The 17287-nt window shown below is 48.8% G+C and overlaps 1 protein-coding gene and 2 non-coding genes across 3 annotated transcripts in view; 2 read left to right on the top strand and 1 right to left on the bottom strand.

Annotated features, from left to right (window-relative positions):
- GPR20 (G protein-coupled receptor 20) overlaps positions 1-17287 on the bottom strand; it is a 61446-nt gene that overhangs the window by 31798 nt on the left and 12361 nt on the right. The gene's annotated exons all lie outside the window — the stretch shown is intronic.
- TRNAT-GGU lies at positions 4286-4357 on the top strand. The gene has a single exon. It is a non-coding gene; the product is annotated as a tRNA-Thr (tRNA).
- TRNAT-GGU lies at positions 4424-4495 on the top strand. The gene has a single exon. It is a non-coding gene; the product is annotated as a tRNA-Thr (tRNA).

The raw sequence follows: 17287 nt of genomic DNA, 5'->3' as shown, positions 1-17287 counted from the left end.
GGGGGCCGGGGGGGGGCTCTGCAACTTACCTGGCTGCTTCTTGCTCTGACTGAGGGCTGCTGGGAGCAGGGGGTGGGGCTTGTTGCATGAGCCTGCCCCCTGGGCTCTTTACTGCCGGAGCTCCACTCCTGTGCGCTCCTGCAGGAAATGACCCCTGGTCCCACTCACAATGTCCAGAAATCCAGCAATCCAAATAATGGGGCAGGCAGATAGTCTGCTCCAACCCAGGTAGAACAAGTTAGCCCAGACTAATTTGATCTTGTAAGCTAAGCAGGATCAGACCTGGTTCATATTTGGATGGGAGACCACCAGGGAAGTCTAGGGTTGCTGTGCAGAGGCAGGCAGTGGCAAACCAACTCTGGCTGTGGTCACACGGAACAGTAGCCACGCTAGAGAGACAGAAGATAGGCGGATTTTCCGGGCGCGATCTCACCGCCACATCTGGGAAGCATAGAGCTCCCGTGGCTCAACCGAGGCTTCCCTCCGAAGATGCGCCACAAAAAACTAGTACTTTGGAGGCACTAGTTTCCGGAAACCACGGGGCAAGGGCGGGTGTCTGATCGTGTTTCCTGTGGCATCCGGCGCCCGCCCTTGTCCCCTCGCAAACAGGTCATTTTCCCCCCCAAGGCTCCACGGATGCGCACAAGCACCCAATGAAGTATGCGCACACTTCACTTAAAAAAAGTAAAAAAAAAAAACCAACAACCCCGTTTGCCGCACCGCCCCGCTTCTTTGCCTGTGGTGTGATCGGCTCCTCCCCCCTGGCCACAGGACCTCGACGGGACCTCAACCGGATGTCTGATCTCGCAGTCGCGCGTTAGTTTGCCCCGGGGCAAACAGCCACGCTCCCCTCCCGCATTTTCCAGCCCGTGTGACCGGGGCCAGAGTTTGTCTGTTTCCTTGACTTGAATGGCCCAGGATGGCCGAATCTCTTCTGATCTTGGAAGCTAAGAAAGGTCAACCCTGGTAAGTAATTGGATGGAGACCACCAAGGAAGTCCAGGGTTGCTATGCAGAGGCAGGCAATGGCAAAGCCCCCTCTGTTTGTCTGTTTCCTTGATGTGAATGGCCCAGGCTAGCCCAGTGTCAGGCCCCCCAGCAATACAACGGAGTACACACTTATAGAAAGGGATTACTTTATTGAAGCCATGAGTCACTGAACAGAATCACTGTTCAGAATAACGCTAGCTCATTGAGCTGGGCAGGTTAAAGCAAATTCATAATCAATGCAGCCAATAGACCTGGTTCCCGCTCGCGCCCAAAAAGCAGTTTACGCGCCCAAACCCCTGGGAAAGCAACGGCAACTGTGTTATCACTACAAACTGCTTCCCACAGTTTCTACTCATTAAAATCAAAGCAAAGCAAAGCAGACTTCTTCTCTTGACCACCTGTGACCTTGGAAATGATAACGTTACAGCAGGCATGGCTGGCGTAGACTAACAAGAATGCAACCACTATGAATATATGCACATGGTTATATGAGCGGATGTCTAGAGAGGGGGGGGGAATACAGGGATAGGTGCATTGCCGAACTCAGGTACCAGAATGCATATAGGAACAATAGGAACCTTTGGCAGCTTGCTGACACCCAGTCTCTTCTGGTCTTGGAAACCAAGCAAAGTCAGCCCTGGTTAGTAATTGGACGTGAGACCACCAAGGAAGTCCAGGGTTGCTATGCAGAGGGAGGTGATCGCAAACTACCTCTGATCATCTCTTGCCTTGAACACCCTACAGGGCTGTCGTAAGTCAGCTGTGACTTGACAGCACAGAAGCAAGCCGGACTTAATCCAGTGCTGTCAATTAAAAGCAGGCTCTCCAAATGCCTTCAAAGAGCCGGTTTTACTCCAGGTCTGCAGACCAGGAGAGAGGAAGCACAAGAAACTTTGTAGGATGAGGGTTTGACAGCAGCTGGTGCCACCACCAAGAAAGCTCTGTCTTGTGCCACCCCACACACTGCACTTCTGGTGGTAGAAGAAACAGAGCCAGGCCAACTTCGAATCTTCCAGCAGCCGTGAGTCTTATAGAAGGAGTTCTCAGCATGCAGCAATTGCTATGATGGCTTACTTTTAGATGCCAAAGGACTGAAGACTTTGTAGAAGCTGTGCCGCACTAGGGCTGAGACCAGAACCCAATTTATTTATTATTGAATTTTTATCTCACCCTTCCTGCCAACAGCTGTGGGCAGTGAATGTCATTTATTTCAATATGTTGCCGAAGGCTTTCACGGCCGGAGTTCATTAGGTGTTTTATATTTTCCGGGTTGTATGGCTATGGTCTTGTCATTGTAGGACCTGACGTTTCGCCAGCAGCTGTGACTGGCATCCTCAGAGGTATAACACAGAAAGATGGAGTACTCTCTGTGTCAAGGTGAGAAGAAAAATGGTAGGCAGGTAATTTATACCTACTCAGGAAAGTGGGGTAGGGCTGAGTCATTATCTTGTAGGAGTTCCCCAGGCTGTGACATGCTGATGGAGGAGCTTTCCTGAGGAGGTTCTTTTGCGTATGGATAGGCTGTTGAAATTCTAATCTTATCTGTAGTGCTATTGTCAGATGTAGAGCCTTTTGTGTTTTTCAGGACAGGCAACCATGCCCTATTTATTTTAAACTCTCTTCTTTCCTGTTGAAATTGTGTTTATGTTTATGAATTTCAATAGCTTCCCTGTGTAATCTGACATGGTAATTGTATGTGTTGGCCAGCCTTCCAGTGTCTTGGAATAAGATACTGTGTCCTGTTTGAGTTAGGCTATGTTCAGCCACTGCTGATTTTTCAGGTTGGCCCAGTCTGCCGTGTCTTTCATGTTCTTTTATTCTTGTCTGAATGCTACACTGTGTGGTCCCAATGTAAACCTTTCCACAACTGCAGGGTATGTGGTATACTCCTGCAGAAGCGAGGGGCTCTCTTCTGTCTTTTGCCGATCGTAGCATCTGTTGTCTTTTTCTGGTGGGTCTGAATACTGTTTGTAGGTTGTGTTTTTTCATAAGTTTTCATGAGTTTCATAAGTTTTATTTCCTTCTCTCATATGATCCTCTCAAGCACTCTATGAGGTTGGTTCAGCTCAAGGTATTTGACTAGCTCAAGATCACCTGGGTCATTGGGAACCCTGAAAAGCAGGGTACCTGATCGCCTGGAAAGTTATACACATGTAGGCTCAGTTCTGACGTTCAACTGAACATCTGGAGACTGAGAGCATTGTCAACCTCCAAGTTGGACCTGGAGACCTCCTGGAGTTACAACTGAACTCCAGACTACAGAGGTCAGCTCCCCTGGAGAAAATGGCTGCTTTGGTGGATTCTCTCACAGTATACCTGGATGAGGCCCCTTCCTCATATTCCACCCTCCCCAGGCTCTGCCCTCATTTCTCCAGGAATGTCTCAACCCAGAGTGATTTGACTTTCCACCGGCACACGATCAGAAAACATTGTAAAGAACTTGTGTCTTGCTGCGGTTTCACCACTGCTTGTTTTCTGAGAGGTGGTGGTGACTTTCAGATTTCAGAGTGTGAGAGCACACACATGCGGGAGAATCCAGAAGAATTTTTACATAATCAAGGGAGAAAGGATAACGGTCACCTTGTAGTTACCCTGTCAGAACTGATCAGGAGAATCTAGCTTCAACCTCCCTCCCAGAGGTATTAGAAGGGGACAGGAGAGGCTATGGCTCAGTGGGGCAGCCTCTGCTTTGTATGCAGAAGATCCCAGGTTCAATCCCCGGCATCTCCAGTTGAGAGGACCAGGTAGTAGATGCTGAGAAAGACCTCTGTTTGTAGATGCTGTGAAAGGCCTCTGTTCTTGGGAATTTTTTTTGTCCTGCCCTTCTACTAAAATAGGCAGTGGAAAACATGTAAAAATAAAACCAATACTTCCATAAAAAAATCAAGGACATCCAAAATCTAAAGTCGGAAGATGGGTACAACATCTGCTTTGCAGACCGAAGGTCCCAGGTTCAGCCCCCAGCATCTCCAGTTGAGAGGACCAGACAGGAGATGATGTGAAAGACTTCTGTTTGTAGATACTATGAAAGGCCTCTGTTCTCTGGAAATCTTTTATCCTGCTCTTCTACTAAAATAGGCAGTGGGAAACACGTAAAAAAAATTAAATCAAAACCGCAATAGATCATGAAGACCATCCATCATCTAAGAATAGGAAGATGGGCTGTGGCTCGTTGGTACGGCATCTGCTTTGCAGACCGAAGGTCCCAGGTTCAGCCCCCGGCATCTCCAGTTAAGAGGACCAGGCAGTCGGTGATGTGAACGACCTCTGCCTGAGACCCTGGAGAGCCATGAAGTGGGGCTGTGGCTCAGTGGTAGAGCATCTGCTTGGTACGTAGAAGGTCCCAGGTTCAATCCCCGGCATCTCCAGTTAAAAGGACCAGGCAGTAGGTGATGTGAAAGACCTCAGCCTGAGACCCTGAAGAGCCATGAAGTGGGGCTGTGGCTCAGTGGTAGAGCATCTGCTTGGTACGTAGAAGGTCCCAGGTTCAATCCCCGGCATCTCCAGTTAAAAGGACCAGGCAGTAGGTGAAGTGAAAGACCTCAGCCTGAGACCCTGGAGAGCCGCTGCCAGTCTGAGTAGACAACACTGACCTTGATGGACTAGTAGTCTGGTTTAGTATAAGGCAGCGTCATGTGTGTAAATGCTGAGGAGTTGGGTACATGACATCCTCTCCCTCTCCCTCTCCTGGCTATTTTTCATCTCAAACCCACTTCCACCCCATGTGCTTTTGTACTCAGAAGGGGGAAGGGAGAAAGAGAGGATATGGGGACCAAGTTTCTCCTCTTCACTCCTGGACGAACAGTTTGGGGAGTATGAAACTGAGCTGGGGAGGAACCAGAAGAGAAAGTCTTCTGCAGCCTTTCCACACGGACTGTGCTGCTGCTTTGGGTGGGGAAACCCCCCGAAAACCTGTACAGAGCAAAAGAATCACAGCGTTCTACAAATTGTGTAGATTTCACCTTAATGGCACTCCCTCAGCTGTTAGATCAGGTTTGTTTCAGAGGGCGGCCATCAATGAGATTTGAGACCAGTAGCACTTTAAAGACCAACAAGGTATGCGGCGTATGAGCTAATGAAAGTCAAATTGTCCTTCCTCAGATACGAGTCAGAATGGAGATCTCTGAGTCCTTATATCCCAGTCAGGAGGTGGGAGGGGGCTTTGCTAAGAAGGGAGTCAGGATGTGAAGGTACAATGCAAAAATATAGTCCGCTTGATTAGAGCAGAGGAGAAATGATTAGAGGCAGAAAACTAGCATCTGGAGTGAGATAAGGACCCTATGTCCCTATTCAGCCCCGGGGGGGGGGGCAAGCCATCATTTTGAACTTGTGAATGAACTCCAGTTCAGCAATCTCACATTATATTCTCCCCTTGAAGCTTCTCTGTTTGAGGACTGCCCCCTTAGGACAGCAATGCAATGACCTGGAAGATTAAAATATTATCCTGCTTTTTACCAGAGACAATGTTACTAGGAATTTTACCTGTGAATGCAGATAGAACAATGTATGAACTGCTGAGATACATGGTAATTGCAGCAAGACTAGTATTTGCAGCAAAGTGCAAAACTGAGACTTGTCCAACTCTTGAGAATTGGATAGACAAAATACAAGAGTATGCGGCCATGGTAAAACTGACAAACTATATGAATTGAAGACCGAAAGATGAATTTGAAAACAAAGTGAGTTTTCGATGCTTACTAAAGTCAGTCTTTGTAGTTATACGTTTGAATGTTCTATATTATAGGACAGTTTTATATGCAATATTAAGAATATTAGTTTTTTGTATGACTTCTATTACAACAAGCTGTTGTGTTAAAATTGTATACAAAAGTTCTGAGCGGTTATTCATGTTTTAGTATACAACTGATAAGATTGATAAGAGAGGATAAAAATGAAAATATATTATGAGAAAACGGTAGAAGTTGAGTAGTAGAAGAAGAAGAGATTGGATTTATACCCCGCCCTTCACTACCCAAAGGTGTCTCAGAGCGGCTTGCAAACTCCTTTCCTTTCCCTTCCCCTCCCCACAACAGACATCCTATGAGCAATGTTCCCTCTAAGCTGTGAAGTCTTGTGAGCAAAAATTCTACTTTGTGAGCTGCTGGCATTAAAGCTGTGAGGGAGCAATTGGGCTGCTGCATAAGTTAGTTTGCTCTGGAGCCATCCCTCCCTGAGCTCCCTGAGAAACAAATGTGTGAGCCAGAGGCTAAAAAACTGTGAGCTAGCTCACACTAACTCAGGTTAGAGGGAACAGTGCCTGTGAGGTAGGCGGGGCTGAGAGAGCTCGGACAGAAACTGCCCTTTTTCAAGAACAGCTCTTATCAGAACTACGGCTTGCCCAAGGTCATCCAGCCAGATGCAAGTGGAGGAGTGGGGAATCAAACCCAGTTCTCCCAGATTAGAGTCCACGCACTTAATCGCTACACCAGACTGGCTTTTTGTGGTTTTCTAAGCTCCCGTGTCATATTTTTTTCTATATATACGCATACGCATATATACACATATTTTTCAAGGATTATCTTTAATATCTGGGGAAAAAATACCCTTTGTAATGTGTATCCATACTTTTATTTTTCATTCCCTTCCCCCCCTATCCTTTTTTCTCTATGCCGTATCCCCTTAAGAAGTTAAAAATAAAATTTGTATTAAAAAAAATCCTCCCACTATTTTTTAGTGTTGAGGTTTCTAATGTCGGATTTATATAAATGCATTCTTTTGCATAGGGACTGATCTCCGACATAGAGGTCTGGTCTCTTTTCCACCGCGGTCCTGTCCCATTACTGAGTTTCCCTCCTCTATTCCTTTCCTTTTGTCTTCTCTCCCCCTTTTCCCGAACCCTTCTGGAATTCCGCATCCCCCTCTCTCGCTGTCTGCCTGGGATACGGCCCTGTAGCTGTGCTCTCCCCTCCACCGCCCCCTCTGTCTGCCATCTTGGCCGCCTTTTCGAGAGGGCCAGTGACAGCTGGAACCTTTCAAGCCGGCCGGCCGTGAGACCCTGCCAAAGAGGAGCAGGTTTCCCATGCGATCGTGCCTCCTCTTTGACAGATGCCAGGCCTGAGAGAGGACAGCGCCGGATCTGCAAGAGGATGGCCCCCTGGCTCCAGAAGGGAGAGGGGAGACGCCTGGGAGCACTTGGAGGGCAGTAAATGAACTGTCCTTGGAACAGGGCAACCCGGCCATAATATCTTTCCAGAGGAATGAATGACAGGGCTTTAAATAAATGTCTTCCAACATGAACGCGTGGGGACTTCCAGAGCTGTCTTGCACAGGCCTGCGAGCGGCTACACGCAATAATGGTTGCCAGACAGACAGACTGACTTTTTTTTTTAAGGACATGAGGGGCTCTGGTCTGGCCTTCTGAGTCTGCACAACAGTGACCTCCACCTTCCAAATAGGAGGAGGAGGAGGAGGAGAAGGAGGAGAAGGAGAAGAAGGAGAAGAAGGAGAAACTTCCTAACTGCCAGAGTGGTTGAGCAGTGGAACAGTCTGCCTCGGGAGGTGGTGGATGCTCCTTTGCTGGATGTTTTCAAGCGGAGGCTGGACGACCATCTTTTGGGTATGTTGTAGGTATGGAGAGCTATCTTTCAGTTATGCTCCTGCAGGGTGCAGGGGGTTGGACTAGATGACCTGCAAGGTCCCTTCCAACTCTAGCATTCTATGATTCTATGAAGAAGGAGGAGGAGGAGGAGATTGGATTTATACCGTGCCCTTCACTCGGAGTCTCAGAGTGGCTTATAATCTCCTTTCCCTTCCCCTCCCCACAACAAAAAAACACCCTGTGAGGTAGGTGGGGCTGAGAGAGCTCTTTTGAGAACTGCTCTTGAGAGAACAGCTCTGAAAGAACTTGTGGCTGACCCAAAGCCACACCAGCAGCTGCATGTGGAGGAGTAGGGAATCCGGTTCTCCCAGATTAGAGTCTGCACTCCTAACCACTACACCAAACTGGCGGTCATTGGATTCAATGATTCCCTTTATCGTTTCTCGATTGCTGCCTGTTAGAGAGCTATTAATTCTGACACAGTGTGGTGGGCGCAGCCGCAAAACGGCTGATGCAGCTTACCCTCAGTCACACTGTGAAGAGCCTTGTGCTGTAGCGGCGGCTGGTGCCAAAGCAACATTTTTTAAAAAAATCTGCACAGCCAATGAAATCCCTGTTAGCCAATCAGAAGCCTTCTGGGCAAAAGCCCCGCCTGTCCCCACCCACTTTTTCATAATACTTGGCATCCAGTGCTCCCTCTAAGCTGTGGAGCCTTGTGAGCAAAAATTCTACTTTGTGAGCTTCTGGCGTTAAAGTTGCGAGGGAGCGATTTTGGCGACTGTATAAATTAGTTCGCTCTGGAGCCATCCCTTCCTGAGCGAAGACAAAAATGTGTGTGAGCTGGAGGCTAAAAAACTGTGAGCTGGCTCACACTAACTCAGCTTAGAGGGAACACTGCTTGGCAGGCACCAGAAAAGTAATTCCCTGACAGTGTAGTGCGGAGGTTCCCAATGGGGTGATCGTGGGTCCCCTGGTGATGGCTCACTCCTTTCCTGTTAGAAAGTGGGCTGGGGAATGGATGGGTCTTTTGGTTGACCACTGGAGATCTGATTGGCTGGAAAGCTTTGTGAAAAGTTACCACCGTAGTACAATTGCTCAGGACTAACTTAAGATGTTTTCTAATTGTGTTGTTTTGTGTGTTTTTAACTCCTCTATGTGAGCCGCCCTGAGCCTGCTCTGGTGCAGAGGGCAGGATAGAATTTGAATGAATGAATGAATGAATGAATGAATGAATAAGTATCTTCACAGCATGTGACTGAAGGTAAACGGTGTATATGCACATACCTTTAAACAAAATGTTTGTTTTAAAAGGCATCCTGTTAAACAGAACGTCTGCCTGCAATGTTGAAGAGCTACTATTAGACTTACGCATGACCTCACTTGCTGACTTTTTGTCATTGGCCCCGCCTCTTGGGGGGGCCACCATTTTGTGGTTGGCTCCACCTCCCACAGCGGCCATTTTGCAATGGCACCTGCTCTGTCAACACTCCAAAGGTGTCCATGGGGTCTTAAAGATTAGGGGCCCCAGGTGTATTGTTGAAAACTATCCCCCCTCCTTTTCTGTCAAGAAAAGCCTCATATCTTAAATGTTTTGCAGATCAGACTGTTGCGAAAAGCACAGGAGCAGAGACAGTTTTAAAAAGCTGGCCATCCAGTGCCTTATCTTACGGCCAAGCTGCCTTGCTTCTCTGTATAAGAGTGCAAAAGCAATATACCTTCCAGGAAGTCTGTTTTTTAGTGACTTGCTGGCAGCCGTGAGCTGGAAACAATTAAGACTGCGAGTTTTAATGGTCTGAATCAGATTAAGTAGATTCATCCAGTAGATTCATCAAGCCAGGGAGGGGAGGGTGAAACAGAGCAGTTTAGCTGTTTAGTTTTAACGTGTTACTGGATGGATGTTACTCTGCTTGGCAAGCTGTTGGCGTGGATGGTTTGACATGCTGTTCTGGTGACTTCAACCACGCAATGTAGGGTTGCCAGGTCAGGGTTGGGAAATACCTGGAGATTTTGGGGGATGAACACATGAAGCTGCCTTATACTGAATCAGACCATCATAGAATCATAGAATGTTAGAGTTGGAAGGGACCTTGCAGGTCATCTAGTCCAACCCCCTGCACTCTGCAGGAACATAGCCGAGAGCCCTACAACATACCCGAAAAATGGTCATCCAGCCTCCGCTTGAAAACGTCCAGCGAAGGAGCATCCACCACCTCCCGAGGCAGTCTGTTCCACTGCTCAACCACTCTTACAGTTAGGAAGTTTCTTCTGATATTTAGCTGGTATCGACTCCCTTGTAATTTCCACCCATTAGATCTAGTCTAATCCAGAGCAAGAGAGAATCGATCTGCCCCATCTTCTACATGACAGCCCTTCAAATACTTGAAGACTGCAATCATGTCCCCTCTAAGCCTTCCCTTTCCCAGGCTAAACAGACCCAACTCTTTCAGCCTTTCCTCATAAGACTTGGATTCCAACCCTCTCACCATCCTGGTTGCCCTCTTCTGGACATGCTCGAGCTTGTCAACATCCTTCCTAAAATGTGGTGCCCAAAACTGGACACAGGACTCCAGGTGAGACCTGACCCTAGCAGAATAGAGCAGAACTACCACCTCCCATGATCTGGACACAATGCTTCTGTTGATGCTTCCTAAGATTGCATTAGCTTTCTTCGCAGTCACATCACACTGCAGGCTCGTGTTTAGCTTGTGATCAGCCAGAACACCAAGATCCCTTTCACATGTGCTGCTGTCAAGCCAAGTCCCTCCCATTCTATATCTGTGGCTTTGATTTTTTATACCTAAGTGTAGGACTTTGCACTTCTCTCTATTGAAATTCATTCTATTTGTCTCCGCCCACTGTTCCAGCCTATCGAGATCATTTTGAATCCTGACTCTGTCTTCTTCAGAATCAGCAATCCCACCCAGCTTCGTGTCATCTGCAGATTGGATAAGCATCCCCTCTATGACTTCCTCCAGGTCATTTATAAAAACATTGAACAACACCGGGCCCAGGACCGAGCCCTGCGGCACTCCACTCGAGAGTTCGGTCCATCAAGGTCAGTTTCGTAAACTCAGAATGGCAGCAGCTCTCCAGGGTCTCAGGCTGAGGTCTTCCACCACATCACCTACTTCCTGACCATTTCAACTGGAGGTGTCAGGGATTGAACCTGGAACCTTCTGAGTGCCAAGCAGATGCTCTACCACTGAGCCCGGGGAGGGTCGGGGAGGGTAGGGGCTGGGGGAGGGGAAGGACCTCTGCAGGGTGCAATGCCATAGAGAGTACCTTCCAAAGAAGACATTGTCTCCAGGGGAACTAATCTTGGTCATCTGGAGATCAATTGTAATAGTGGTAGATCTTCAGGTCGAAATCCTAGCAGAATGCACTCCAGACAGTGTTGCCACTCTCCAGGTGGGGTCTGGAGATCCCCCTGGAATCACAACTGATCTCCAGGCTACGGAGATCAGTTTCTCTAGAGAAAATGGCTACTTGGGAGGGTTGGCTAGGTGACATCGTACCCTGCTGAGGTCCCTCTTCTCCCCGAAACTTGGTCCTCCCCAGGTTCTGTCTCCCAAATCACCAGGAATTTCCCAATCTGGAGTTGGCAACGGTAGAATTAGCCCTGAGAGCTACCAGCCAGTTCACTCATGGTGGAGGCGCAGACTGTGAACTGGTATATGGTGGGAGTTCTAAGCTGGGGATTTCCCAACCCGGAGCTGGCAGCCCAAGGTCCAGTGGCTTTATTTTATTTCAATTTTATTTGTTATTTGTACTTGCCTTTCTCCCCAATGGGAATGGACTCCCCTCCCCTTTTCCCACCACGAGAGCATGGAAGAGCTGGAGGGTGTAAGCCTAGAGTGAACCTCTGAATTCTAATGCCAGGAGGCAACATCTGGGGAAGACCTTGGCCTCCATGCCCTGTTTGTTGGCCTTCCAGATGAACTGATTGGCCACTATGTGAGACAGGATGATGGAGTAGATGGACCACTGGTCTGATCCAGCAGGGATCCTCTGATGTTCTTATAAAGGGCTTGGTCTCTATGCTCTGTTGTTGGACCTCCAGAGGAACTGGCTAGCTACGGTATGAGACAGGACAATGGACTAGATGGACCACTGGTCTGATCCAGCCGGGTGTTTTCTGATGTTCTTATGAAGGTGTTAGCCTCTGTAACTCGTTGCTGGCCCTCCAGAGGAACTGGTTGGCTGCTGTGTGAGACAAGATGCTGGACAAGATGGACCATTAAGAGCATAAGAACATAAGAGAAGCCAATGCTGGATCAGGCCAATGGCCCATCCAGTCCAACACTCTGTCACGCAGTGGCCAAAAATACCAGGGGCCATCAGGAGGTCCAACAGTGGGGCCAGGACACTAGAAGCCCTCACACTGTTGCCCCCCCCCCAGGTACCAAGAATACAGCGCATGACCTGCCCCAGACAGAGTGCTCCATCTATACCTTAAGAACATAAGAGAAGCCAATGCTGGATCAGGCCAATGGCCCATCCAGTCCAACACTCTGTCACACAGTGGCCAAAAATACCAGGTGCCATTCAGGAGGTCCAGCAGTGGGGCCAGGACACTAGAAGCCCTCTCACTGTTGTCCCCCCAAGCACCAAGAATACAGAGTATCATTTGCTCCAGACTGAGAATCTATACCTTGTGGCTAATAGCCACTGATGGACTTCTGCTCCATATGCTTATCTAATTCCCTCTTGAAGTCCATCCATGCTTGTAGCCGCCACCACTTCCTGTGGCAGTGAATTCCATGTGTTAATCACTCTTTGAGTGAAGTACTTCCTCTTATCCGTTCTAACCCGACCGCTCAGCAATTTCATGGAGTGCCCACGAGTTCTTGTATTGTGAGAAAGGGAGAAAAGGACTTCTTTCGCAACCTGCTCTATCCCATGCATCATCTTATAAACCTCGATCATGTCACCCCTCGGCCGTCGTTTCTCCAACCTAAGGAGCCCCAAGCGCTTTCACCTTTCTTCATAGGGAAAGTGTTCCAACCCTTTTATCATTCTAGTTGCCCTTTTCTCTACTTTTACTCCAAATGAGGTCGCACCATTGGTCTGATGCAGCAGGGTTGTTCTTATATTCTTGTCAGGGATGGCCTCGCCCTCTCTGCCCTGTCGTTGGACCTCCAGAGGAACCGATCGGCTGCTGTGTGAAACGGGACGCTGGACTAGATGGACCAGTTCTCTGACCCAGCAAGGCTCTTCTTATGTTCCATCTGGGGTAGAGGAGGATGAGGGGGGACAGGATGGCTCTCTTGAAGTCTTTGAAGGGCTGTCACTTAAGAGGAGGGCGGGCAGCTGTTCCTGTGGGCGGTAGAGGAGAGGACTCGCAATCAAGGGTTTAAATTAACGGCAGAAAGGTACCGGCTGGATCTTAGGAAGCACTTATTTACAGTAGTGCGGCAATGGAATCAGCTGCCTAGGAAGCTGGTAAGCTCTCCCTTACTGGCAGTCTTTAAGCAGCGGCTGGACAAATCCTTGTCAGGGATGCTCTAGGCTGATCCTGCATTGGGCCAGGGGGTCGGACGAGATGGCCTGCGTGGCCCCTTCCAACTCTGTGTTTCTGTTCTGCGATTCTTACTCACTTATGTTTATTAGCTTCCATGACCAAAGGTCTTAAGCTCAACTATCAAAGATGAATATACAACATGGGCCTCATCAGGGGTCATTTCGTAGAAAAAGAGCTAGGGGAACTCATTAGCATAACTCATTAGCATATGCCACACCCCCTGACATCAGGGGCCCGGCGGTGGACCTGCAAGGCCAGCGGGAGTGCGAGGAAGCCCCGCCAAGGCCCTCCCTGGCCCCAGGCAGGCAGGGGTGGGGAGAGGCGGGGAGGAAGCAACTTACCCTCCCTCTTCTCCTGCCTCCTCCTGGCTGAATGAGGGCTGGAAGTGGGGCGGCCGGAAGCAGGGGCGGGGCTTCGTCATGTGCCCCGCCCCCCTGCACCTCACCCGGGGGAACTGCAATCCTCCGCGATCCCCCCCGAAATGACCTCTGGGCCTCATAATACGAACTTTACAATAAAAGTTTACAGTCGAAGTAATCAAATCTAAAAGATCTCAACTGTTAAAACAGAAGTCATTAATAAAACTGTAATTCATTTAAATATCCATTTAAATCATAATAACTAGGTGCATACCAAGTTCTGTTACAGTTGGGTCAAGCCAGATGTTTGTCGCTTTACAGATAAAACTATCATTAAAAATTTAGTGACAGAATAAGTGGTTTCAGGATTTGTATCTGCCAAAAGATAGGAGACCACCCAGAGTTCAGTAGGTAATCGGTGTTTGGTAAGAACTGGAGTGATCCAAATCGATCTAGGAGTCGACCACTGATGACATCATAATAGAAGATGGCCGAGCGTTTCCACAGCTCCAGTCTCACAGCTACATAAGTGATCCGAGTAGGGGACTTTAGAAAAGCGACCTGATAACTCAGCAGTGGGAAAAGAGTTAATAAGCCTAGCAAGAGTGAAAACATGTCTATAACTAGGTATTTTTAGGGATCTAGTATATAGAGGAAGAGATTCCGGAGGAGGAATACCCAAGGCAAGAGTAGAACATACACGTCTTGCTCGAGCTAAAATACTAGCCCTATCAAGATTAATCTGTGATTCTATGTAGTGGTTAAGTGTGTGGACTCTAATCCGGGAGAACCAGGTTTGATTCCCCACTCCTCCACTTGCACCTGCTGATGTGACCTTGGGTCAGTCACAATCTCTGGCACAGCTGTCCTTGAAAAAGAGCAGTTTCTGTCAAGAGCTCTCTCAGCCCCACCTACCTCCCAGGGTGTCTGCTGTGGGGAGGGGAAGGGAAAGGAGTTTGTAGGCTGCTCTGAGACTCCCTTGGGTAGTGAAGGGTATAAATCCAATCTCCTTCTCTTCTTCTTCTGTGTTCTTATCAGGGGAACATCTGGGGAAGGCCTCGGACCCTATGCCCTGTCGTTGGCCTTCCAGAGGAACCGATTGGCCACCGTGTGAGACACCATGGTAGACCAGTGGTCTGATCCTGCAGAGCTCTTCTTCTGTTCTGTATCCTTAATTTTTTATTGCATGGTTATGGAATCGTTGCACTCGGAAGCCGAGCCAATGTTTTGTTCCGTGTGCTTGCAAAAAAGTTCCCACACTCTTCTCCCAGACTCCTTACCTCCAAACCAGTCCCAGAACAGGAAAAATAAAATGTTGTCACTTAAAAGAATGTAGGGAAGCAAAATGCTGGCTCCCAAAAATATGTCCTCTGCAGTGCCTTTCTCCACCACCTCTTGGCTTCTCCAGGGAGGAAATGTTTACGCTCTGTGGGTGGCCGCCGTTTTTAAAACCCACAATTTCCCTCCCTTCTCAATATGTCCAAATAACGCTCTCATTTTGTACATGGTGGAATTACATAACTGTGTCTTGGGACTCCCTTTCCTGTTTGAAAGGTTGACATGAAGAAAGGTTAAAGCGCTTGGGGCTCTTTAGCTTGGAGAATCGACGGCTGAGGGGTGACATGATCGAGGTTTATAAGATTATGCATGGGATAGAGCAGGTAGCCCAGACTGTTGGAAGTCCACCAGAGACTTCCATTTCTCACAGTACAAGAACACGTTGGCACTCCATGAAATTGCTGAGCGGTCGGGTTAGAACGGATAAAAGGAAGTCCTTCTTCACCCAAAGAGTGATGAACACACGGAATTCGCTGCCACAGGAGGTGGTAGCGGCTACAAGCCTTTTTGGTTATGGCACCCAAGCTCTGGAACTCCCTCTCCAGGGAGAGTTGTCTGTCCCCTTCTGTTGCTGTGTCCCGCCAGCAAGTTCCGGTTCCGGTAGAAGCGGCGATGGACGACGGCGGGATGAGTTCCTGCTAGATTTCGGAGCTATACCCTGCTTCAAGATATACCCCAGCAATTCGGGGGGACCTTATCTTTCTTCAAGCTCTCCGGAGTGAAAGCTTGTGGCAAGGAGCTTGTCACAGCAAAAAAAGACGCAGCGGCACCTTCGCAAGCTGAGACTGCTTCAAAGCAGGGGAACGCCCAGCAGACAGCAAGCTGGCAAGACTCTCCCGTGAATCTCTACAAAAACTTCCAAAGACAGGGAAATGTGAGGAGAAATCCGAAAACAACATTAACCTTTTATTCTATCTACTGGCAAAATTGCAAACTAAAAGAAACAAATTAGAAATAACAACTAATGCTGACAGTAATTACAGTAATTAATTGACCCCATTTAATGAACTGGTTTTGATTGAATGATTAACTTCCCTCCTTTGGAGGATATATATGTATGAACTGGAATGTTTTTGTAAGTTAACTGAACTGAATGTTTTTGTAAGTTAACAAACACATACAAAGGGGAAAGAGCTCAGGTGAAAAAAAGAAGAAGTAAGTAAGAAGGAAGTAAGAAGAGAGAAGAAAATAAGAAGTGGAGAAGAGAAGAACAGAAGAGGGGGAAATAGTAGCAATAGTTGTTAAAGAATTTAGTGTGGAAACAGTAAAGGGAAAAAGGGGTCATTAGGGAAAATAGATAGATAAGATTAAGGAAAATAGAAAATAGAAAGATAAGAAAAGAATAGTAGATAGCTAAAGAGAAAGAATAGAATAAAAACAAGGGGTGGACCCGCGATACTCGCGGGGGGGAGAGGCAGAGCTCCAAACAGATCTCCAGTCAGAAGGCGGAACTCGTGGGGACCAGGTTTCCAGCTCTCACCAATGCAAAGGACGGTCTCTCCCCCCCCCAGTGCGTGTTGGACTCGGTCGGGTTAGCGAACGGAGGAGCTGGTCAGTCAGGCCTCCTTTCATCACGGAAACCGAACAATAACGCCAACTTCGTCCCCCACCCCCGTAGGCCCGCCCTCGCTTAATTCTGAAGCTTCTTCACTCCCTCCCATCTGCCCAGAGCTTGCTCAAGGGAGCCTCATTCGCCGCCGCTTCGTCTCTTCAGGGATCTCGCGAGACCACGTCGAGGAAGCCGGGTGTTTTCCCTTCCCCCTCCTCCTTTCCCTCAAGCGTCTGCTAACCAGCCAGAGAGCGAGATAGGCCAGGCGCGCGGGGATTCTCGGGCGGCCCTTTGGGGCGTTCTGTGGTGGGGAGGGGGAAGAGGAGCCGCCCATGGTGAAGCGCAAGAAGACGAAGGTGACATTCGACGGCGGAGCCATCTTTCTGGCCGCCTGCTCGAGCGGGGACACCGAGGAGGTGTTGCACCTGCTGGAGCACGGCGCCGACATCAACTACGCCAATGTGGACGGACTCACCGCGCTGCACCAGGTCCGTGTATGCCCGCTCGGGGCCCCGAGACTGGGCCTAGCTTGACCCCCCCTTCTTCTCCCGGCACTTGGAGTAAGGGGAGGCCGGACGGCAGGAATGTCTTTCCTCTCTGCCCAGCCAGAGCTCTCTGTCACCCGGGGATGGGGGTGCGGGATGGCCTGGCTCACTTCTTCCCTCTCCTCTTCTCTCTAGGGGAGCCGGGCTGGCTGCACCCACCTCTTTTTGGCCCAGGAGTGTTGTGTTTTGCGGAGGAGGGTTTATGGTTGGGCGGTTTAGGAGCGGGCCTTCCAAGCAGCAGCGTCGGCAGCGGCGGTTGCAGAGCGGCAAGGTCGGCTACAGAGCGTTCGTGCGCATGCGCACAAATGCTCTGGCGCTTTTGGGGGGATTTAAACATCCCCCCGATATTTTTTTTAGTTTTCAGATTTTTGTGCACCCCTGGGGGCTGCCCCAAGAGTGCACAAAACTCTCCCTGCCCCCCAAGTGCCCCCAAAGTGCAGATATAGAT

The sequence above is a fragment of the Gekko japonicus genome, unplaced genomic scaffold (assembly GCF_001447785.1).
Source record: "Gekko japonicus isolate JY-2015 unplaced genomic scaffold, Gekko_japonicus_V1.1 scaffold3469, whole genome shotgun sequence".
Lineage (NCBI taxonomy): Eukaryota > Metazoa > Chordata > Lepidosauria > Squamata > Gekkonidae > Gekko > Gekko japonicus.
This window is presented reverse-complemented; position numbering and strand designations above follow the sequence as displayed.